General features: G+C 46.4%; 2 protein-coding genes across 3 annotated transcripts in view; both read right to left on the minus strand.

Annotated features, from left to right (window-relative positions):
• Positions 1-24,824, minus strand: part of LOC309366804 (uncharacterized protein) — a 177,256-nt gene that overhangs the window by 83,083 nt on the left and 69,349 nt on the right. The gene's annotated exons all lie outside the window — the stretch shown is intronic.
• Positions 1-24,824, minus strand: part of SLC29A1 (solute carrier family 29 member 1 (Augustine blood group)) — an 88,990-nt gene that overhangs the window by 44,337 nt on the left and 19,829 nt on the right. The window contains exon 1 of one of the 2 annotated variants that reach the window (XM_081905670.1): positions 13,858-13,989. The exons of the other annotated variant lie outside the window; for it this stretch is intronic. The gene's annotated coding sequence lies outside the window, so the exon portion shown is untranslated. Of the gene's footprint in view, positions 1-13,857; positions 13,990-24,824 lie in introns of those variants that run through there. 2 annotated transcript variants of the gene reach the window in all.

Raw genomic sequence — 24,824 nt, forward strand, 5'->3', positions numbered from 1 at the left:
GGTACACAATGCAATCAAATTACAGGCCATGTGAAAGTGTTGATGAGCCCATAGACTTTGAAGGGGGCTTTATAGAGGCAATCTAGCTTAATTAACTGTAGGAAATAGAGCAGAGCAGTGCCCAACCTGGTGATAACACAACAAATGATGCAAGGAGGAAGCTCAAGAAAAGAGGTGGCAAAGGAGCCCCTAGCTACTTTAAATGAGTTCAGATCTCCAGGGCCTGATGAGCTGTACCCAAGGGTACTAAAGAATTTGCAGGTGTACAGTATTTTTCGCCCTATAGGACGCACTTTTTCCCCTCCCAAAATGAAGGGGAAATGTGTGTGCATCCTATGGGGCGAATGCAGGCTTCGCGGACCTCTCCGCAAGCAGCAGGAGTGCTCCCGCTGCTTGCGGAGAGTTGCCTGCATGCTGAAGCCCCCGTGCGCTGAGCTCAGCGCGCCCAGGCTTCGCGGACCTCTCAGCAAGCAGCGTGAGCCAGCGCTGGGCTCCCACGGCTTGCAGAGAGCTGCCTGTTTGGGGGCTGGGGTCGGGGGAAGCTCGGGCTTCCCCCACCCCAGCCCCGTGCCTGGGGGCAAAAAATAATTTTCCCCTTTATTTCCCTCCAAAAAAACTAGGTGCGTCCTATAGGGCAATAAATACGGTAATTTCAGAGCCTCTGTCTATAATCTTTGAGAATTCTTGGAGAATGGGTGAGGTTTCTGCAGACTGGAGGTGGGCAAATGTTGTCTTCTTCTTCAAAAAGAAGGGAAAAGAAGACCAAGGTAACTACTGACTGGTCAGCTTGATGTCAATTCCAGGAAAGGCCGTATAACAAATAATTAAACAGTTGGTTTGTGAGCACATAAAAGAGGATGCTGTAATTACTAAGACCAAGCATGGCTTTCTCCAAAACTAGTGATGCCAGATAAATCTCATTTCTTTCTTTGATGGAGTTACAAGCTTGGTGGATCAGGGAAATGCTGTGGGCATAGTATATCTTGAATACAGTAAAGCTTTTGACAAAGTCTCCCATGACATTATTGCAGAAAAGCTGGCAAAATGTAGGCCAGACGAGGAGTAGCAAATTCTGCAGAAGACAGAATCGGGTTTCAAGATGACCTTAACAGATTGGAGAACTGGGCCCAAACTGACCGAATGCATTTCAATAGGGCCAAATGTAGAGTTCTACCCACAGTCAGGAATGACTCAGAGTTACACTAAACTTTGAGAATTTCATTTAACACAACAGGCCCATCCATTGCATTAAGACACCAATGTTGATTTTTAATTGTATGTTTATTGCTTCTTTTTCTTATTGTATTAACATTTGAATTCCTTTTTTTATTACATATATTAGTTCCTAGCACAGAATATTGCAGTTGCTAAACAGAAAAATCATTAAGTAGTGCACCCAGAACCTCAGCAATTTTCAAATGCTCTTGGGGTGGGGTTGAGAGTAATTCACCACAGGCAGCTGCTCAGTCTCTGTTTGAATATACCTCCCCACGTCAAAGAGAGCCCTGCCACTCCAACAAAGTAATTAGTTCTTTGGTTGGATGTTCTTATCACAAAGCAGTTTCTCTTAATGTTCAACTGAAATCTGTGCTCCTGTATTTTAACCCCATTTGATGTAGTTCTGCCCTCTGAAGAAGCAGAGAAGAATTTGTTGCTCTCTTCTATATGAGAACCCTTTTGAGTATTTGAAGAGTGCTCTCATGGTCCCCAGCTGTCTTCTGTCCTCCTGTCTATTTATTTATTTTACAATATTTACAAACCACTTGACTGTAAAAAAAAATCCGCTTAAGTAGTTTACAAAAATAAAGAAAAAGTTAAAAAAGGCATCTGAAAGCACTCAAAAGATGACTAAAATCACAGCTAAAAAGATGGACCATTGATATGATCCAATAGGGCTCATCTTACATTCTTTGGATATTTTGCTTCCATGATTACTTCAGTCTCATGACATCTACTTTGAGTTCATTGCCTCATTTTTAAAAAGAACCAAAAATATTTCACGTGCATAGCTTGTTTATGATGCAACCCCTATTTTACCTTTGTTTACATTGATCATCTTGGTTGAGAAACTATGCATTGAGGCCAACATGCCAGCAATCCTCTCTGCATGTGACCCAGCAGGCAAATCCTACTCATACCAGTTTCTGTGCCAAGTTGCTGAAGGTGTGGTCAGTTTGAACGTGACAAGAGGCAGGGAGAGCCAAGTGCTGAATTGGGTGTATTCTATAATCATCTGGTTGGATAAACAGAAATGTTAATTCTTTTGACACTTAGCACTGAAAACTGGGGGAACCAACCCAAGATGTTGGCTATGCAGCATCAGGGTTGTGTTGGTGAAATCAACTTTGCCGGAACCCTGGACCACTTGAACTCAAACAAGGTGGTGGGAGTAAATGTTATTCTCACCTCATTATGAAAGCTGCTTTCAATTCTCTTAGTGAATATAAACTCTCTTTAGTTATTCCATAGGTTTAGGGTAGGCCCCAGGAAGGGCATCTCTCAAAGTTAAGCTACATATCCATTTCTGAGGGAACTGCAGGAATAGAGGACAAAATGCTCATAATTTGTAGCACCACAGATCAGTTGGAAGGATCCAGGAGAGCTAAATTGGTTTATATTCATGGTTCAGGTATGGCCTAAAGGCACTCCTGCACCACAAACAATTCCCTTTAATAGCAAACTCAGGTGGTCGAGTGCTGACAGGATTGGAGCCAAAATGAAACAATAGGAAGGTATCAACATGCTCAGCTGAATTCCAAGGTTTCCAGTGGTACAAGGAAAAACCAAAGGGGGTACCCTCCCCACAACCTCCCCTCACAAATGCATATACTCAGCCAGGGTATGTTAAGTTTCAGCTTGGGGGGAAACCTGAAAAAGAGAGAAAGAAATGAAGTATCTTGGAGAAGGGCCAACAGGCACTATGAAGAAGAAAACTGCTCCTCAGAGCTGAGGCTATGCTGCAACACTTTGCTGCAAGTCACAATTGTTCCATCTAAAGCCCCAAAGGAAGCAAAATCCTTCCTTCCCTCAACTAATATGTTCAGGGTAGGAGGGATAGAACAAGAGAACATGACAAGTCTTGCAATTAAACTAGTTTACATTTGCGCTGCATATGTACTTTAGGGGTGTAGTAGCATATGTCAGCAAAACGACAATATGTCAGCACCACAGCTGTCAACTTTTCCCTTTTCCTGTGTATTCAGAATAAGGGAATTTCCCTTAAAAAAAGGGAAACATTGACAGCTATGGTCAGCACATAACAACCACAACTAATAAAACCTTGCTAAGGGATACTGCAGTCTATAATAACCAAAATACTTTCCTCTCTCTTGTGGCCAAGTCTACCTTTTACCAGTTTCATGTGGTATGCCAGGTACAGCTGTATCTGGATCAGGATAATTTGTCCAGAGTAGTCCATACATGTGTAACCTTGAGACTTGATTACTACAATGTACTCCTTGTGGGGCTGCCCTCGGGCCTGGTCCAGAAACTCCAGTTAGTGCAGAAAGCAGTGTGGGGCAGACGAATGACAGGATGTGAACCTCAGGTGAAACACCTGTACAGTATCGGGTGCCCATATGCTACCGGGACAGGTTCAAGGGTGTTGCGTTGATATACAAAGCCCTGAACAACTTGGGCCTAGGATCCTTTAAGGACCACCTGAACCTAACTCAATCACTGAAATTATCTGGAGCACAGTGGTCCAACAAGCTGCCTTGACAGCCTCTGCTAAGTTCCAAAGGGGTGATACTAACAGCCATCCCTGTGATACTTTATGATATAGAGGTATATAAATGATTTTATAAACAAACTATAAACTAGATTCTGCACAAAGCATTACTGGTTAAGGGACTTTCCATCAAGTACCACCATGGGAGAGGGCTGGAGCTAGCCAACCATCTGGTATCCTGTTCCAGAAATATTTGCATGATAGTTGAAAGGCCATTGGGGCTATAAACTAAGGTTCCAGAAAGACTGGAAGGCTTTACGTAAACACATACTTTGTACAACAGAACTGGCACTATCTCTTGATTTGCTGACACCTCTTGAAAATGTTCCTGGCTGCCCTTTAAACAGTGCGCAAGCAATGACCAAACAGCAGACTAAAAAGCATAATTCAGTTTCCACTGCCAACAGCAAAAGGGACTTTTCAGATAAGCAAAGCAGTATTTTCAGATTAGCTAGAATACCCTGGCATTCTCCGCGAGCATTAAGTAGCTGGGCTTCTTGCCCCAGCAATCATTATCTGAGAAGCATTTCCATTATCACTGTAGCACGGTCTTCCCAAAGTAATATATTGCAAAACATTCCATACCATCTTAGTCAGGCATCCCCAACCTTCGGCCCTCCAGATGTTCTGGACTACAATTCCCATCATCCCTCACCACTGGTCCTGTTAGCTAGGGATCATGGGAGTTGTAGGCCAAAACATCTGGAGGGCTGCAGGTTGGGGATGCCTGATCTTAGTAGTTCAATCCTATGTCTACTCAGAAGCACACCCAACTGAAGTCAATGGGATTTACTCTCAGGTCAGTGAGGGAGGAACTGCAACCTTAACAAGTTTCTTAATCCACCTCCCGAAACAACCTGACATTCTTGTACATCCACTGCTTCTTCTCCCAATATTTGTCTGCTCAGATGAGAAACCACAGGAAAACAATTACAGATGCTTACCAGGAAATGAAGAGTCAGCAGGAGTAACTTTCCAAAGAAAATTTCCATATAATTTACAAGGAAAAGTGGCTACTTTGGTTGGTTGCAACAACAAGCGTGCCAAGCCTAAACTTAATTTATGTTGCAAGAGACAGAAATACAATAAGTTTCTGCCACTTCTTATGTCAGCCGGTTCCAGAGTGCTAATCTCTTGCAGGAAAACAACAACAGAGAGTCTTGCGGCACCTTAAAGATCAACAAATGTATTATTGCGTAAGTTTTTATGGACTTGTAGCATAGTACACGAGAGCTAGATCAGGTGGTTTGGAAGGCAACCAAGTCAGCACAGTCTTCGAATGATGTTTTCCCAAAACTAATCTCAGATATCTGTTAAAAGAAGTAGACTCGCACAACTGTCAACATTTCCTGTGTGATAGATGGGCTTCCCCTCTTTATCGGGTCATCCAAGATTAAAGAACAGCTCTCCATTCAAAGAACACAAAAGGATAGAAAGTCTTGCTGAATCAGGAGTTTACTGCTCCATCTTTAAAAACCAGCCCCTCCCTGCAACATCTGTGCCATCTGTGTTCTAGGTTTGATCTTAATGCTGGTTTAGTTGTGATTAACTTGAGCGTCTGCAATAACAGAAGCCTCTTTTTACTGGGCTTGTATTTACCAGTGCTTGATGGTTTGTCCAATAATGAGGGGTGCGTGAAGGGGAAGGACCACCTGCCTCACTGATGGTCCTGGAGATGCCTAGGATTGAACCTAGGACCTTCTGCATGCAAAGCTCACTGATGGTTTCCATCCACCCGTCCATCAGAAGGTGGGAGCCTCTGCCTTGGTTAAGGTACAGGATGCAACCTTTGAATTTAAGAGGGAGACAGGGGGAGGCAACAGTATATGCCCCAGCTGACACAGTCATTCTTCACATAGCTTTTTTATCCCTAAAATCAAAGCTTTCTGCTGACGCACCAAGCCCCAAAGAGCACAGGAGAGGATCCGTACATTTAAAACCCAATAAAGCCCTTCCCTTCCTAACAGCCCATCCTTTTCTGCCTCTCCTGGCCCCAGGGCTAAGCTCTATCCCCACCCTGTTATAAGAAGGCAATGTGGGCCAGCCACGCCCAACAGAACCAAGTTTCTGTAGCAGCTGGAAAAGAAGCTTTTGCCCCTTTTCTCCTGGACCCTGTAAAGAGGTCAGTGAGTACTTAGTGGGGGTCCATTCAGGTTAAGGAAGAGGGCCCAGCACTTTGCTTCAGGGCACATCTGGAAAAATGGAGGTCTCCGTTGCTACTAAAAATGAAGTTAAGAGGCCTTTGGGTTTGGATGCAGCTGTTGGGGCTTAAATAGAACTTTTGAAGGTATAAAGTATCAGGTCTCCAACTGAAATAGTATCTAGATCAGCAACCGACAACCTTTTTGGCAAGCGTACAACCAAGTAGAAGACTGAGTTCCTCTGGTGTACACCACAGTATCAATTAATAATAATGATATAATATAATAAATACAGTGGTACCTCGAGTTACAAATGCCTCAGGTTACAAATGCTCCAGGTTACAAACTCCGCTAACCTGGAAGAGTTACCTCGAGTTGAGAACTTTGCCCCAGGGTGAGAACGGAAATCGTGTGCCGGCGGCGCAGCAGCAGCAAAAGGCTCCATTAGCGAAAGCACGCCTCTAGTTAAGAACAGTTTCAGGTTAAGAACAGACCTCCGGAACGAATTAGGTTTCTAACTAGAGGTACCACTGTACTGTGCTGTAATGTGGTTTTGCCACAAATTAGGGAATGGAGAGCTGTGCAACACCAGGCTTTATCCAAGTGCAGGAGTGCAACAAACTCCTATTGTCTGCGCCACTTGCAGCACATGTAGCATGAATGAGCAGATAATCTCAGCAACAAAGAGAGGGTCAGGGTGGAAACAAATAAACAGAGTGCATTGTCAGCTAGACTATGACAGAGCATGTCTAGAGTGCCTTGGTTTCTATTATGACCATATCAACACAACTTGCTCACACCTATCTGAAATTAGAGATAAATGCATCAAGGTTAGTGGGATGGGACTTTGAGGCAGAGCTGAACTTTGGCACCTTTCATTTAAGAAATAAGCATGGGCAAGGGATCAATGTACAGATTCTGCACTGGCTTAAAGAGGCAAGGCATACTGGAGAGAATGCACGGCAAAAGCACCCCCCCCAATTTGTCATTTATTTATTTTTTTAAAAATACCGTAATTGACTCCTCCTGTAGGTCCCCTACAGTGATGGCAAAATGTTGTGTGTGTGTGTGTGTGTGTGTGTGTGTGTGTGTGTGTGTGTGTCCCTCCAAGTCGCTCCGTAAAATATGTTTGTTTAAAAATACTTTTTGGTTACATAATTTAATAATGAATGATTTAAAATTGATTAAAAATAGTAGTTGCTGACCGGGAAGTCTTATGTAAGGCAGCTTTGAGAATTACAGTTATTAATGCAGCTACTTTTTCAATTTGGCCACACCCATTCTGACATGCCCCCCTGCACCCTTTGACAACTAACCATGAGTCAATGCAGCCCTCTGCCGAAAGAAGATTAGCCACCCGTTGTAGAGCATAAGATTCCCATTCTCTCATGTAAGGGGTTTGGTTTCCTTTAAATTTGCACTAAGTATGCACTTTTTCTGTATCTGATCATGCAAAGGCTAAGTGAGAGAGCTTGAGCTGTATACAGAAAACTATGAGTAAGTCATGTTTTATGATCTAGCATGTCATCCAAACATGGCCAACACCTAATGTCTGCATGCATGAGAACAGTGGTGCAAATCCAGGGCTATTTCAGTGTGGGGCTGGAACTAAGAAATGAAAAAGAATGGACGAAACATTTCAAAAGTACTGGTGTTGACATAGCCCAGGCATAGGCAACCTCGGCCCTCCAGATGTTTTGTGACTACAACTCCCATGATCCCTAGCTAACAGGACCAGAAGAAGAAGAAACGGAGGAAGTTTGGGAAAAATTTAAGGACTATTTGAAAAAGCATTATAAGTTGTATGAATGTTAAAAAATGCTCCTTTCTAGGAAAGTACAGCTTCAGTATCGGTAAATTTTTGAATTGGTAAATAAGGCACAACAAGACAGAAGTGGTGTAATGAAATAATTTTATTGTGTTGAAACTAAAAATTAATGGATTTGGATTGAAATGTTTAGAGACCAGATACCACGATAAAATGGAAGATATATTATTATGTTTAAAATAAGTCAACAAATTGCTGAGGTTTTGGATTTACAGAGAATGCAGTGATCGGAAGATGGGGGGAGTCCATTAGATTTATGGAAACATGTATTTGCAATTTGAATTTTGAATATTATAAACCTAATAAAAATTATATTAAAAAAAAAAAACAGGACCAGTGGTCAGGGATTATGGGAATTGTGGTCCCAAAACATCTGGAAGGCCAAGGTTGCCTATGCCTGACATAGCGTAAGCCATGGGTAGACAAACTAAGGCCCGGGGGCCGGATCCTGCCCCATCGCCTTCTAAATCTGGCCCGCGGACAGTCCAGGAATCAGCGTGTTTTTACATGGGTAGAATGTATGCTTTTATTTAAAATGCACCTCTGGGTTATTTGTGGGGCATAGGAATTCATTTATTTCCCCCCAAAAAATATAGTCCGGCCCCCCAGTGGCGTAGCGTGGGGGGGTGCAGGGGGGCCAGCCGCACCGGGCGCAACATCTGGGGGTTAGGGGGCACAAATCCACGGGTTAGGGGGCGCAAATCCACGGGTTAGGGGGCACAAATTACTTGCCTTGCCCTGGGTGCTGACAACCCATGCTATGCCACTGCGGGCCCCCACAAGGTCTGAGGGACAGTGGACCGGCCCCCTGCTGAAAAAGTTTGCTGACCCCTGGCCTAAGCTTTGTGAGCAGCAAATATGTTGCTTTCTTTGGTAAAGGTTAAAAAAAAAAACAACCCTATTTACCTACTTGCACTGGCATGCTTTCGAACTGCTAGGTTGGCAGGAGTTGCTTTCTTTACACCTTCTCTTACTTAGCATCATTTTTTTTAGAGCGACTAGAGAAGTGGAAACCCCACCCATAGGTCTTTGGTCCTTTTATGTGTAAAATGAACACAAGGATACTCCTTCCCTGTTGTTTAAGAGTCAACTTGCAGGTTGTAAGTCTATCAGAGAGCTCAGCATTGAAATGCTTGTTCCAGGAGTGTTATGACTCATGGAGGCATTAATCTCAATCTTTTTGTAACATCTCGTTCTTTCACAACTCTCAGGCCCCACAGTTTCACTGCTTGTTGTTCCCAAGTGTGGCTAAGGGCTTGCTTGGCACGCTGGCGGCACAAGTCTTGCAAGGCAAATAGCCAGGAGGTGGTCAGAATGATGCAGAACTGGGAGGTGGGGGGGGGGGAGGGAATTCCTACTAGTGCCTTTCCTCAACAATTTTAATGAACAATTATTACCCCGGCCTGTGATCAAATACAGCTGCCTGAGCTCAAGTGCTCGGAACTCCCATTGTTCTAGGCGCATTTTAAGACAGGGAGTTTCATTAGCGCGAGCAGTTTCTGCACTCTGTGGGTGAAGTACTGCGCCTAAAATTTCAGATTAAAACTTCAGAGTGGAAGGAAAGGAGCACTTTTTTCTGCCTCCCCACTTCCAGCTACTTTCTGAAAACTGGAGAAGAGACCCTCTTAAGAAGATCAGGAGGTGGGCAGGGGAAGGACTAGACCATGTGAAAAAAGAAAATAATATTTTAGCTAGCTGCAGTTCATTTTCAGCTTTGTATTCTTGTTATAAAAAAGTGTGCTTAAACATTGCGTTGTTGCACCCATAACCTAGGTTTAAGGTGCCATTTAGCTCCTAGCTTTAATATCTATTTTCTAACACTGCCTGAGCTGTAGTCTGTATGAGGGGGCCCTGCCCTCCGGCCTGCTAGTAAGAGCAGTTAGATTGGTAGGTATCTGAGACAAGGGCTTTTCATTGGTGGACTGGCACCTTTGGAACTCCCTTCCTAAGGAGGGGCCCCCATGACCCCATGATTGTCAATTTTCAAGAAGATCTTAAAGACATTCTAACCAACCCAGGTTTGGTTCATTTTATTGTGTGCTTTGTTTTATTTTTATTGCTGCTGGCCTGTAAATTAGCAGGTTTGATGGGGTGCTTTGCTGATATGACGTTCTGTGTTTTACGTCTCTCTACAACTTTTGTGAGCAGGGGTGCCCCTTGAACAGAGGGCAAGGAATCATTTTAACTTAGTAAGTGTAAGGGCATTTCACCACTGTAAAAGTGGATAACGGGTACTTGGGTTTTGTTTTTTTAAAAAAAAAAAAAATCCACGCATCAGACCCTGGGTGCAAGTTGAAAGCTGAGAGGGTGGGTGTGTCAGAAGGAAAATGAATTGATTTTGATATTGAAAAATGAATTTATATTGATTGATATTGATTTTTATATATTTGTATTAATGTAACATTTTTATATGTAACTGTGCATATTTGTAATATTGTAAGTTGTTGCTTCAGTTTTTATACACGGTTTAGATATATTTAAAATGTATTAAATGGTATAGAAATTAAATAATCAATGAATCCGATCTTCCTACCTCCCCTCAACTATGAGAGTTTGGAAATCTGCTGCCCATGAAAGTACACACTACTGCTGCAAGTGTGTTTTTTGCTCTGACTCTGCAAAAGGCAGCCTCATCTATACTTTGATGGATGGATATAAAGAGGTACTTCTATTGCTGAAGGATGTGCCTCTTTATCTGGAGTGAATCAATTTTTGTAACCGCTGGAAGATTTAGCAATAATTCTGTACACCACAGAAAAACAATGGGTGGAATTCAGCTTGACTTTGTTTGTAAACTGACCCCACACCTATAACAGTCTGTCTATTTTTATTACTTTATTACATTTTGCCCTGTGCAAGCACCCCTAATTGTGCAACATTTTGCCTGCTGAATAATTCTGGAGAATTCAAAAGTTTTCCACATCTTTGTAATCTTTCAGTCGGTCCAAATAAAGGTATTACCCAACTGTGGAAATTGGAGTTGTTTTCTTACAGAGTAACAAGGCTACTCATCATGCCTGATAAATACTGAGTGCAATACATTGTCATTATATTTAATAAAACTGTACTTTTATTGGCAGCCTACAGTAACTTAGTTAGAAACAAATTGTTTCTAATTAAGACCCCACATTTATCATATAATCCAATACCACTCACAACAGCATGAAGTCTATGCCAATCCCAAATATCCCTGTTAAAAATCTATGAAATATTCATTTATTTATTTCCTTCTTCTTACCAAACTGTCTTATCTCCTTATGCTTTGCTACTGGAATGCTTTCCCAAGCTTTGAGATATAGACACACTGAATAACTCGTTGCTTTGCTACAATAAAATACTTTTCCCTGTTCTATTTCTCTGCCATTTAGCACCAGGTGTGGGAAGAGCAGCACAGATTATAGAAAAGACAAAAAGCTAAACTGGATAGTCAAATGTGACTTTGCCTTTAATCTGTATGTTTCTTTAAATGAAAATACCATCTTATGGGGGTGATAATTATCATTATCCAGTGGCGTAGCATGGGTTGTCAGCACCCGGGGCAAGGCAAGTAATTTGCACCCCCTAACCCGTGGATTTGCACCCCCTAACCCTAACCCCCAGATGTTGCGCCCGGCTCCCCCTGCACCCCCACACTACGCCACTGCATTATCTCAGCAGCAAGAGGGGGAAGCTTAAACATTTGCTACCCTGCTTTAATCCTAACAAAAATTCCTCCTCTGCTGCTATTTGCATTGGTATTTTCTCACAACGCAAAAAGCAGTTTCAGAAGAGGGATTTTTGTTAGGACTGCAGCAGGTGAGGAAACTGTTAAACTCCCACTGCCCCAACTTTTTAGATCCTGATTATTGTCTAGCTCACCCTTCAGTCCATATTAAAGGGAAAGAGGTCAGGAACCTGACAGTAACGACTGGCAGACTGAATAGGAAAAAGTGAGCTGAATGTGCACAAAGAAAGTGAATTTGGAATGGGAGCCATTGAAGGGTCCCTTCACAATTTGCCCTCTCCCTCATCTTCCTACTATCCTGCCTCAATCCATCTCCAATTGTAATGTTCACTTCTCTAGTCCCATCACCCTCAAACAGCCAAGTCTCCTGCTCCTTTAAACCATTCTGCTCTCTCTCTCTCTCTTGCTACCCCTTATGCTTGAAATTGCCTCTCAGGACACCTGTGCGAAGCCACTTGCCTTACCTGAGTAAGGGTTGCAGCTTAGTAGCACAACACAGGTTTTGTATGCAGATTCAATCCCTGCCACCTCTTGGTAGGCCTGGGAAATGCCCCACTTTGAAACCCTGGATGGCCACTCAGTGGAGTACATGGGGGGTGCCAGGGGTGCCAAGGTCCTGGGCACCGAATCTGGTGGGGACTGTGCAGAGATCCCCATGCCCTGCTTTGCTCCAGTGGTGGGGGCTTGGTGAGAGCGGAGAGTGAAGCGCACCCTCTGTGCCTGCCAAGCACATGCCTGCCCAACAGTGGTGAGGGCTGGGCAAATGCATTCTGACACCACCTGGTGAACATGGTCTGCCCCTGCCCCGGGTGCCGGCAAGCAGCGTTACACCACTGTGGCCACTTCCAGTCTGAATAGACATGGGGTAGGGAACCTGTGGCCCTCCAGATGTTGGACGCACCACATATGGAATGATATAGACAGACCAAGGCATTTTCCTAATTTCCTGCTTGCTTCAAACTGCTCCTCAAAATCCGATGCTGACATAACCCCATGACCTACTCTAAAACCCTAGGCGCATGTAACTAAAAACCACTTATACGCATGCATCCTTTCTCCCACCGAAAGAGCCTGCTGAATCAGGCCAATGGCCTAACTAACTAGTCCAGCATCCTGCTATCACAGTGACCCATATCAGATGCTTGTGAAAAATCCACAAGCAGGACCCAAGCACAAAAGCATTCTCCCTTTCTGTGGTTTCCCGCAACTGCTATTCAAAGCCTGCAGGAAGCCTGATCATCTGATGCACGGGGACGGCGGGGGGGGGTGCTATTCTGCTTGGTCACTATCTTTCCTCACACAGGTGATTGACTGGGGAGTAGTCTCAACCGCCTGTCAAAGTTGACTGTGAGGGGAAATAAAGATATGGCCCAGATATGGCAATCGTTGCATGTGGGTACAAATTTTGAAGTCTCCATAGGAGACTTTGGTTATACCACTGACACAATCCTGTGCACTGGCAACCATCCGTAGGTGTGCAAAAAATAAATAAACTGGTTTGCCCAAGACCAGCTCATAGGACTCTCTCGTACAGTCTACGCTAACCACCTCCTTGCAGTATGGAATAGCTCAATAAATGTAAGGGATACACAGCTTACACGATCGCCGTCTGGAAAGATAAGCAATTCCTTTTAAGACGAACGGCGACGCTGCGATACGTCAGAAACAATAGAGGGATTCCAGTGGGGGCGGTCCCCGTTACCACGAGGTAGGAAGAAATCGTTAGACTCTTTTATTCAAAGAAAGGGGAACGGCTCACAAGCTCTTAAATGTCGAAAAAGAACAGAGTATGACTCATAAGAGGTGGACGAAGATGGGGAAGAGCCCCCCAGCCCCGACCGCGGGCATCCTAACCCCCTTCCCGCCAACTTCTCTTCCCGCCAACTTCAGAAAATGTCACCACCGCCGCTGCTGGGGCGCCTCTTTCTTCTGAGAGAAATGAGCGTTACTTTGGCAACCTACGTTTCAGGGCAGCGGGTGGGGAAAGGGATGGATGGACGGACAGAGATATATAGATACAGACACTAAGTTGCTCGCGCCCTTAGGATCTGCTCTGCCGCCTCCGCGAAACCGGAGCGACTCCTCGAGCCGCCTGCTGGAAAGGAAGCAGAGGTGAGCCCCCTAGAGCCGAGTGCCAGGCTGGCACCGCTCGCCTCGTGGCCGCGGAGCGAGCAAGGCAGGAAGCCCATCTCCGCCCTCCGGAGCAGCAACAGGCACCTGCCACTGCGCTTCCCGCCGGGGAGAGTTGGCTCCCGATGCCAGGCACACGCGCCACCACCCCGGCCCATCCATCATCGGCTTGGCTGGCATCGGCTTGCCGAGCCACGTCGCTCCTCCCGGCTCGGGGGGGGCGTCTCTCCGTTCCCGCCTAGCGCCTGGGTCCCCCAGGCAGGCCCCGGGAAGCGGTTCCTTATGCACGCCAGGCGAAACTCACCTGCTCCGGCCCCGCGCTCTCCGGTCTCGGCGTGCCGCGTCCTCGCGGCGGCAATTGCATGCGAAGGGGCCGGCTCACTCCGGGGCAGCCCCGCCTCGTGGTAAAGATAGGCTCTCCCGCGGCCCGCCTCCTCCTCTCCTCGCGCGCCACTGCAGGGACTCGGTCGGCTTGCAGCAGCCGCCTCCTTTCCCGCCTTTGCTGGGCACCGTGCCTGGTGACTGTGCCCTGGGCCTGGACCAGTTGGCAGGGCGCTTCCCAAACGAGGGAGGCGGCTGCAAGCCCTTGGTTCGGGATTCGCCATGAGGTATGAGTGCGAAGCGGGGCGTGAGGATGCGGCCTGTCCATCTTCCGAGTTTCACGCTTGCAGAACTGCTGTGCCGGATCAGGCCAGTGGCCCACCTAGGCCAGCATCCTGTTCTCGCAATGGCCAATCAGCTGCCTGCGGAATACTGTACCAGCAAGCGGCACTCAAGCAGGGAAGTTTTAATATGTAACGCTGTACTGTTTTTAACACTTGATTGGCAGCCGCCCAGAGTGGCTGGGGAAACTCAGCCAGATGGGGGGGTATAAATAGTAAATTATTATTATTATTATTATTATTATTATTATTATTATTATTATTAAGCACAGGAGCACTCTGCCTGCCCTCCTGTCGTTTCCAGCAACGTTTTTCAGAAGCATGGCTGCCTCCAACTGTGGAGGCAAAGCATAGCCATCAGTAGCACTCTCCTCCATAAATTAGTCTAATTTTCTTTTAAACGCAGCTAGCTCGGTGGCCATCACTGCCTCCTGTGGGGGCAAGTTCCATAGTTTTAACTATGTACCACATGAAGAAGTGTCTGAGGCCTGGCAGAAAGTGGGGACATAGTTCTCCTATGTGTGTTAATTTTGGGAGTAGGAGAGAGCCCTAGTGATAAAGAGCATTGGACTAGGAGCAGGGAGGTGTGGGTTTGAAATCCCCACTGGGCCATATATCTCACTTGGTGACTTTGAGACAGTCACTCTTTTTAGCTGTTCCCCCTTTACAAGGAATAAAAGAACAGAACTCAGATGGCAGGTTATAAATGCAAGACAGGCACTTGGGGTAAATTACTGCCTTCAAGTAAACATGTCTAGCACCATGCCTGGACTATGGCCCCAATTCTAAGCATGTTTTCTTGGAATTTAACTCCCATTTGTTTCAGTGCATCTGAATGGAATGCGGGTGGTGCTGTGGGTTAAACCACAGAGCCTAGGGCTTGCCGATCAGGTTTGAATCCCCGCAATGGGGTGAGCTCCTGTTGCTCGGTCCCTGCTCCTGCCAACCTAGCAGTTTGAAAGCATTAAGTAGATAAACAGGTACCACTTCAGCGGGAAGTTGAACGGCGTTTCCATGCGCTGCTCTGGTTCGCCAGAAGCGGCTTAGTCATGCTGGCCACATGACCCGGAAGCTGTACGCCAGCTCCCTTGGCCAATAAAGCAAGATGAGCGCTGCAACCCCAGAGTCATCTGTGACTGGACCTAATGGTCAGGGGTCCCTTTACCTAAGTTTCTGAATAGGGCAGCCTTAGTTGAAGTTGATTGCCTCTGCACACCCCTCCCTAGCACCCTTCTCTTGCTGTGGCACTGCCTCCAGCCAGCTCTTCTCCAACCATCATTTGGCTGGCACTGGGTCTTTGTGACCTCCCCTTCCTTTCTTCCAATTGGCACACATTTCACTCTGGCTTGCAGCTGTGCCACCCCTCACCCACTGCCCCTGCCCTTAGTGTTCTGCTTCCTCCCACCCACCCTCCATGTCTTTTGCTCTCTTCAAGCCTCTCCATTCAGGAGCCCAGACGACAAAATGGGTCATTGCTATTTCCAAACACCCAGGACAGGGTCTGAATGTGAATAAGTTTCCAGAGCCTTATGTCACACACAGAAAGCCTCTTCCCTGCTTAAGGAACCACTTTCTGCCTTGCATCCTTGGCAGGAGGAGATGCCAGGGTTTATGTGCTTTTCCAGAGCTTTTCAGGGCATCAGTATTGTTTTGAGTTTGGGGGGGGGCAGGGGTGGGGTGCCAGGCACATATAATTCCTGGATCTAGTAAGTGTTAGAATTTAATCAAAGCTTGGGGTGTTAAACTGGGTGCCAGACACTGAACCCCTGCATTCAGCAAGTGTTAAAATATAACCCAGGCTAGTTTCCTGTTGAGGTAATCACCTGGGGTGATAAGCCATTAAGAAAACAAAGGAAGAGTGATACCCCATTATGAAAGTTGAAAGGGGCAACCAGATGGCAAATGAGTGGGGCCCCACCACCAGCTCTTAGATAGCGGGAAGGATAAAAGCCAGGATTGAGAGTTGGTTGTGATGAAACCTGGGGGGGGGGGAGTGAGTTGCAGACTGGAAAAGGAATGTTTGCTGTGTATTTGAATCCAAGGCTGTGGCTGTGAGAGAAACAAGAGCTTTTTGGGGTGTTAATAGTGTGAACCCCTCCAACATAGGATCAGGTCACATATAAGTATAAATAAACCATATACCACAAAGACACCACAGTCTCTGCTATGCCTCATTTGCAAAAGGAAACATGGACCCTGGGTGAGCATACTGCTTGGATGTAAGGGGGGGGGGAGCCTCAAAGCGGAGATCGTTCTCCCCACCCCTGTTTTATCCTAACAACCCTGTGGGTAGGTTGTGCTCATAGGCAGTGAGTGGCCTGAGATCACCCCTGTGAGCTTCATGGCTGAGTGGGGGATTTGAACCCTGGTCTCTGCCGGATTTGAACTCTGACGACTACACCACACTGGCTTTTATTTAGCCTTTATATCAGGAATGCAAGGGGAAGGGAACACAGTATTTGCTCAAAAAGGTTATGAAGATTATGTTTTAGTTTTAGGCATACGTAAAAGATATTTTAATCCTCAAAAGCATGATAAATCGTCATTTCGCTTGCAAGAGAAAAGAAGTTCCAAGAAAAGGAACTACTCTATGGAGAAAAACAAAAAAAAATTCCTTCCAGTAGCACCTTAAAGACCAACTAAGTTAGTTCTTGGTATGAGCTTTCGTGTGCATGCACACTTCTTCAGATACACTGAAACAGAAGTCACCAGACCCTTCTGTTTCAGTGTATATGAAGAAGTGTGCATGCACACGAAAGCTCATACCAAGAACTAACTTAGTTGGTCTTTACGGTGCTACTGGAAGGAATTTTTTTTGTTTTGACTATGGCAGACCAACACGGCTACCTATCTGTAACTACTCTATGGAGAGTTTTGCCTCCATTAGTGCCAGCTCACAGTGAAAGCTGAGGATTGGGGGTTAAATGCAGTTCTGCATATAATATCAAATAATGAACACAAAGTGAATTCTCACTCAATCATTCTAACTCAGAATCATCATATGAGACGAATGTAATCTACTCAGCACACCCCCAATCCCGAGGAAAGCCTGGTGCCAGAATTTGGAAGTAATTCATTTTCTCTAGAGATACACCAGAGTTCTTGTAGCAACATCCTGTAAAATGAAAACCCAAAGCAGCAATATTGTCCACAGCTGCAATTCTAAATCACTCATTTTGTAAGTTAATCCTTTTGAAAGTCAACAGGACTTACTTCAAGGACAGTGGATTTAGGAAAGAAGTGCAAAATGCTCTCTAAACATGTTCCTGAAAACGACAACTTTAAGCAGTATCCACATATAGAAATAAAATGAAAATTAACATAAATGGATTATGAGTTTAACTGCTGAAAATTATTTCAGGACTTCGCTCAGCCTTTGTTGTCTGCAAGCCTCTCCTAATTAAACAGAGGGAGCAGCGGTCATAGTGTTTAGCCTGTCTCACACACCATTTCCCAGACCTATATGCCATCTGCCAAAGCAGCTATTAGCAGTGTTGGGAGGGGGGAAATATACACATATATTAAGCAAAATTCAAGGCTCACTCACAAACAAACTGCTCCTATTGCAGAGATCCATTAGCAGTGTTAAACCCAAATTCATGCAGGGCTATCTGCCCTAGTTTCTCTGCTTCTCCCATAACATCCTCAATCCTAGATTGCTGCCAAGGGTTCATTCTGCCATGGCTGCTAAACAACTATGAGAACAGGGAAAGAGGTACAAACCCTGAGGTATCAAACCCTCTAAACTTCTTGGCACAAATGGCTGCTGGGTGCATTATCAGGACACTAGTCGATTGCTGTCATGGCTCGTCTGAATCCATGGCCCAAATGACTTGAAACTTTGGAGGCCCAATCATGTAGAGTGGACGCTCGGATTGCGAACGTGATCCGTGCGGGAGAGTGAAAAGGAGGGAGCAGTAAAAGAGCAGTTTGCAGAAAGAAGAGAGTGCATGCTCAGGGGTGGAGAGGGAAAAGGGTTAAATGGAAATAAAAATTATTCCACAAATAATGTAGCTGCAACAACATTTGACAATATTGCCAGCATTGTCCCTGCAACCTTGAGGACGTGGAACCTAGGGCTTGGGTAGCATGTTTTTTAAAAATTAAATTTGAAATTGTAGCAAATCCTTATATTCCTTCTCTTGTCTGAGGGAAATGAAGGGGGAGGGGAGAACAAGAGGTGCACCATGATTTGGGGTTTATTCAAGGGTGCAGAAAAAAGCACTGCTGTGGTGGTAAAGCCACTTCTGGCCTGCCCAGGAGGTGGGGTTGCGGGGGGGGGGCGTAGAGCTCCTAGTTGACGCGCCTCAGCAGGAGACTCCCCCACTATGGTGTTAACCCTTCCCGTGTCTCCAGCAAATGGGCTGGAGCCGGATAGTCGATAGGACCAATGCCTAAGCCAATGCCTCTCATTCCTTAATTCAATAAAGTTGTGGCCTAATTCGTCCATTTAACCTTAAATTCTGGTGTCTGGTGTCTTTATTTATCCTTGGTGGGGGGCGGGAACTTGCCACGCAACTATAGAAACTGACTATCTGCTGCTCTTTAAGGGCAAATACCCTTCTCTCCCCCATCCCCAAAATTCCAGCAAACTCTCTCGCTTTGACTTATATGAGGGCCAATTTGGTGCATGGGTTGTAAAAGTATTCACTTAACAATTGGCCAGTGCTGGGGAGAGAAGACACAGAGGTTGGAAACGTTATTTTATTTGCGAAAGTGAAGCAGAAGGAGAATGTTGTTTTTAATTCATCCAACATTGCTTTTAAGAAGCTCATTATGTGCCAATGTATCCACAAAGGGGCGGGGGAGCATCAAGAAAAGCCTGAAGAAACAAGGCCATGACCTCCTGTTGATGACTCATTTGTCTGCAAAAACAAAGAGAAGCAGCAGTGTCAGCGTAAAACATACCAACAGTGAACTGGGATATACCGAGAAGACCTATAGGAGACAGGCCAGTAGATCTGCAATGGTTGCACACTACCCCAGTCTCCATGAGTGGTTACAGATTCCAGGAATTCTAGATGCTACGCAGGATTGGAGAGATTGAGGTGCAGTGGAGGCTAGTATCTTTAAGATCTATGGTTTATTACCACATTTTTACACCTGGGAGTCTGCAGCAGAGGAGGTACAGAACATTGTACCTCAATAATGTATCTTGTGGCCCCTCTCTTCAACAAGCTTGGGTGCAAAGTAGCACCCATTATCATGGCTCCTAGTGCAGCCTCCTCTTGCCAGCACCACATGGGGTTCTCCCTCTGTTCCCCTTCTCCTTCCTAGCACACATTTCTCCCAAATCCAAGGCTCCTGTATAATTGAAGGGAGTGGGCAGGGGGGGGTGCATTGACAGTTGGAAGGCAACGCCCGGAGAGCAGGAGGAGAAATGCATCTGGAGCAAATAAGATATGCAGGTTTGACTGATAAGCGAAAGGAGTGCACTGCCAAAATGCTCTGGCAACACCCAATGAGGCCATAAGGCAAAGGGGGGAATATGATATGATACGTTACTGGTGGTGGGGTGGTTGGGAGGTGCTGCTAGGGTATAAAAACTGCTTGCTTACGTGTTTTAGGGGCCCCCAGCCTTTGGAAATAATTCCGCTGGTGGTCTCTGCGCAGATCACAATAAACTTTTTCTCCGAAGGAACTGAATCCCTGGTGCTTCTTTGTCACCTCTGCGTCCTGGGTAAGCGGGCAAATGGATCCCAAGTAATTAAGGCTTCAGATTTGGGGGCTCGTCCGGGATTTGCCCAAACCCATTGGACCGGAGGCCAGGCTCGACCGCGGTGAACAGCTTGGGCTGGTGCTCGCAGCTCCAAGCGCGCACCCTGCCAGTTTGTAGGGGGAGCTAGCCACACCGTCCCAAAGTGGAGACACCCGGTCAAGGGAGAAAAACGACGGCCAAGGAAAGGGACCCACAACGGGAGAAAGGTGAGCTCTAAGGGAAAGGGGCTAGAGGCTTGATCAACCTCACCTGGCCGTGGCAGTAAAAGTGCCGCCAGGAGGGTAGGAGGGGAGGACAGAGGGGAGCCTGTGTTGTGTGTGGTGTGAAAGGATGAATGTATATGTGAGGCCGGGGCTTAGCGTCCCCATGGCCAAGCGTGTGTAGGATTGTGAGTTTCTTGGCAGCGCGAGCTCGCCAAGCCACAGTCTGTAGCAAAACCGGTGTGTTTGAAGAGAAGTCCCGTATAGGAGCAGAGTATTTTGTTAGACATGGGATCTGGAGGCAGTAAATGTACCCCTTTGCAGTGTTTACTGGATAACTGGAGAACAGCTACAAAACATGACTATTGGGGTTTTAAGTTGCAGAAAGAGAGACTTAGAACTTTATGTGAAGTACTGGCTGGCCATCAGAGGGCACTCTCGACCTGCAGTTAATAGACCCCCTGTGGCAAAATATAGTTAATGTTCACCCGGACCAGATTCCTTATATTTCCACCTGGAAAACTAATGTGGGAAAAAATCCCTCGTGGCTGGAATCCTGCCGCAGTAGAATAGACCAGGGCGCCCGCCTGTGTGCGGTCAGAACGAAGCCAAAACCCCAGGTCTTACAGGACCCGGAAGAAGAAGGTGTATTGAGACCTCCTCCCCCATATGCCCCACCAATGGCAGTGCCAGGGGAGGCCAAAGATGATGAATCAGATGAGGAAAAGGGAGAGGATGAGGAGTTTAGACAGACTATTGGAAAGTTGACAAAGGGTGGAAAGAGGTGGACTGAAGAACAAAGGAAAAGAGTTAGAGATTTTGTAAATGACTTTAAGGAAGAAATAGACGTTAGTGGGCACTTAGTGAGTGCCGCAGAGTGTAAAAGGGAGCAATGGAAGAAGAAACAGAGACATTGGGAACAGGCTTGGGATAGAGCTGCCCTGCATAAGGCAGCCAAGAAACAAAAGGAGAGAGCAGAGAAGATAGCCCCCCTGCGCCGGGTTTATGACCCACCGGGACCCCCAGGGGTGAACGGGGCGCCAGCGCCACGAACATATACGGTCCAACATGTGCCTTTCTCAAGTGCAGATGTATGTAATTGGCGCAATCAGAACCCCTTTTTTTTTTTTTTTTGAGGAGAACCCAGCGAAAATTATAAAATTGTTTGAATGTATTGACTGGGATAAGGCGGGCCTCCCGGAAGCCTACTAATTTGATAATAATAATAATAATAAATTTTATTTGTATCCCGCCCTCCCCAGCCGAAGCCGGGCTCAGGGCGGCTAACAACAATCAAAACAATCAAACAATCAGATAATTGCACATTCTAAAAAAAAAAAAAAAAAAATCCTTCCAGTAGCACCTTTTTTTGTTTTTTGTTTTTGTCTTGACTATGGCAGACCAACACGGCTACCTATCTGTAACTATTCTAAAAATATTTCATTATAAAAATCAATTGAAATCAAATTAATGGCAACTGATTAAGCAAGATTCTGTGCAGGTTGCCAGAGGAGGGAGTCAGGCTGTGCCCTGACCAAAGGCCTGGTGGAACAACTCTGTCTTGCAGGCCCTGCGGAAAGATGTCAGGTCCCGCAGGGCCCTAGTCTCTTGTGACAGAGCGTTCCACCAGATTGGAGCCGCAGCCGAGAAGGCCCTGGCTCTAGTTGAGGCCAGCCTGACCTCTCTGAGGCCTGGGACCTTGAGGATGTTATTATTTGCAGACCGTAGGTGATGAGAGTTAGGGAAGTGATTCAGAATCATGAAAGCCACCAAGGACTTGTTAAACCACCTGGCTGAGGCTGGATACCGGGTATCCAAGAAGAAGGCGCAGATATGTCAACCAACTGTAAAATACCTTGGTTTTGACATCTCTCACCAACAGCGAACTCTAAGGGAGGAAAGAAAACAGGCTATTATCCAAATACCAGAGCCAAAAAACCGCAGGGAGCTCCGTGGTTTTCTGGGATCCGCAGGGTTCTGTAGGATATGGATACCTAACTACAGCAGCATTGCTCGGCCCCTGCATGAGTCAACTAGGGGAACAGAGAAGGATCCTTTTATATGGGGCAGGGAACAGCAGCAGGCTTTTCGGGATCTCAAAGTGGCATTACAACAAGCCCCAGCGCTTGGCATCCCAAACCCCGAGAAGCCTTTTACCCTGTTCATAGATGAAGACCAGGGGGTAGCCAAGGGAGTTTTATGCCAGAAACTGGGAAATTGGCAGCAACCCGTTGCATACTTGTCAGAGAGGCTAACCTCAACAGAACAAGGGTTGCCCCCCTGTATGAGAGCAGTTGTGGCAGTGGCCACCCTACTCACAAAGGCAGATAAATTCACGTTCGGACAAGACACCACTTGTGTGACTCCACACGCAGTCCCAGCCTTACTTGACATGAAAGGCACCTATTTCCTATCACAAGCAAAAATGAGGAAGTGCCAGATGTTGTTATTACATCCACGCCTGAAGTTTCAGGTTACCACAGCCCTTAACCCAGCTACCTTATTACCGGTAGGAGAAGGTGAGGGACCGACCCATGATTGTGTAGAGGTCATGGATGAAGTGTATTCCAGCAGGCCTGACCTTAAGGATGAGGCAAACCCACATTGGCCTTCATGGTTTGTGGATTGTGGATGGAGCAGCTTTGTTGAGGCTGGACAGCGAAAGGCAGGATATGCAGTGGTAGCCCTTGAAAACAACGTGGTTGAGGCCAGTTCACTCCCACTGGGAACCTCAGCCCAACTGGCTGAAATAACGGCACTTACCAGGGCCCTGTGTCTAGCAAAAGGGGAAAAGATCAATATTTATACTGACTCAAAGTACGCTTTCCTCACCCTGCATGCCCACGGGGCACTGTGGAAGGAAAGAGGTCTGCTCACCTCCAGAGGGGGTCAAGTGGCGCACCCTCAGGCGCTCTTAGACCTTCTGGACGCTGTCTGGGAACCTGAAGCAGTGGCAGTGATACACTGTTATGGACACAAAACTGGACCTAGTGAAGAGGCCAGGGGAAACCGCCTGGCTGACCGGGTAGCAAAGGAAGCAGCCCGGGGTTCATCCCCAACACCTTTCATTGGGGCCCTGGTACCAGAAGAAATTCTGGATAGCACCTTGAAACCAAGGTACTCTGCCCATGAGGTGGCTACTGCAGATGCTGAGGATATGGATCCCAGGATCATTGTCCCGGCAAGTAATTCAGCGGTACCATGAGTCCACCCATGTGGGACCTGATGACATGACCAAGCAGCTGGAAAAGTGTTTTTATGTGGCCAACCTTTACCAACTGGCTGCCCAAGCTTCCAGGAAATGCATGTTGTGCCAAAGGAACAACCCTAGAACTGGACACTTGGCTCCACCAGGAGTTCAGCACAGTGGGACGGCACCCATGGAGGACCTTGTTGTGGACTTTACTGAATTACCTCGATGTGGATTGTATCATTATTTGCTTGTGGCAGTATGTACGTACACAGGCGCCCAGCGGACGACCGCTCTGCTGGTATCACTCCGGACCTCTAGGCACGGCTGAAGAAGTGGATGGGAGGAGCGCCCGCCGGCAGCGCTCCCAGCGTGCCTGCAGTTTGAGTAACACCACCTGATAATGTTTTAAATTCCGAAAGAACTCTAGTGTGTATTATTTGGTGTGAGGAAGAGCCCGTGGGTATTTTGACACCAAGTGCCACCTACTCTTGTGGGTGTGTGGTAATCTACCAACCTTGGGCTCCTTCCCCGTGGGGCTTGTGTTTGCCCTCCACCCACCAAGGATATAGTCACCCCGCAGGACTTTGTTGTTGTTTAGTCGTTTGGTCGTGTCCGACTCTTCGTGACCCCATGAACCAGAGAACGCCAGGCACCTCTGTCCTCCACTGCCTCCCGCAGTTTGGTCAAACTCATGCTGGTAACCTCGAAAACACTATCCAACCATCTCGTCCTCTGCCGTCCCCTTCTCCTTGTGCCCTCCATCTTTCCCAACATCAGGGTCTTCTCCAGGGAGTCTTCTCTTCTCATGAGGTGGCCAAAGTACTGGAGCCTCAGCTTCACAATCTGTCCTTCCAGTGAGCACTCAGGGTTGATTTCCTTCAGTATGGAGAGGTTTGATCTTCTTGCAGTCCATGGGACTCTCAAGAGTCTCCTCCAGCACCATAATTCAAAAGCATCAATTCTTCGGCGATCAGCCTTCTTGATGGTCCAGCTCTCACTTCCATACATCACGACTGGGAAAACCATAGCTTTAACTATACGAACCTTTGTTGGCAAGGTGATGTCTCTACTTCTCAAGATGCTGTCTAGGCCTGTCATTGCCCTTCTCCCAAGAAGCAGGCGTCTTTTAATTTCGTGGCTGCTGTCACCATCTGCAGTGATCATTGAGCCCAAGAAGGTAAAATCTCTCACTACCTCCATTTCTTCCCCTTCTATTTGCCAGGAGGTGATGGGACCAGTGGCCATGATCTTCGTTTTTTTGATGTTGAGCTTCAGACCATATTTTGCGCTCACCTCTTTCACCCTCATTAAAAGGTTCTTTAATTCCTCCTCACTTTCTGCCATCAAGGTTGTGTCATCTGCATATCTGAGGTTGTTGATATTTCTTCCGGCAATCTTAATTCCGGCTAGGGATTCATCCAGCCCAGCCTTTCGCATGATGAATTCTGCATATAAGTTAAATAAGCAGGGAGACAAAATACAGCCTTGTCGTACTCC

This window comes from Podarcis melisellensis (assembly GCF_964234715.1).
Source record: "Podarcis melisellensis genome assembly, chromosome: 3".
NCBI lineage: Eukaryota > Metazoa > Chordata > Lepidosauria > Squamata > Lacertidae > Podarcis > Podarcis melisellensis.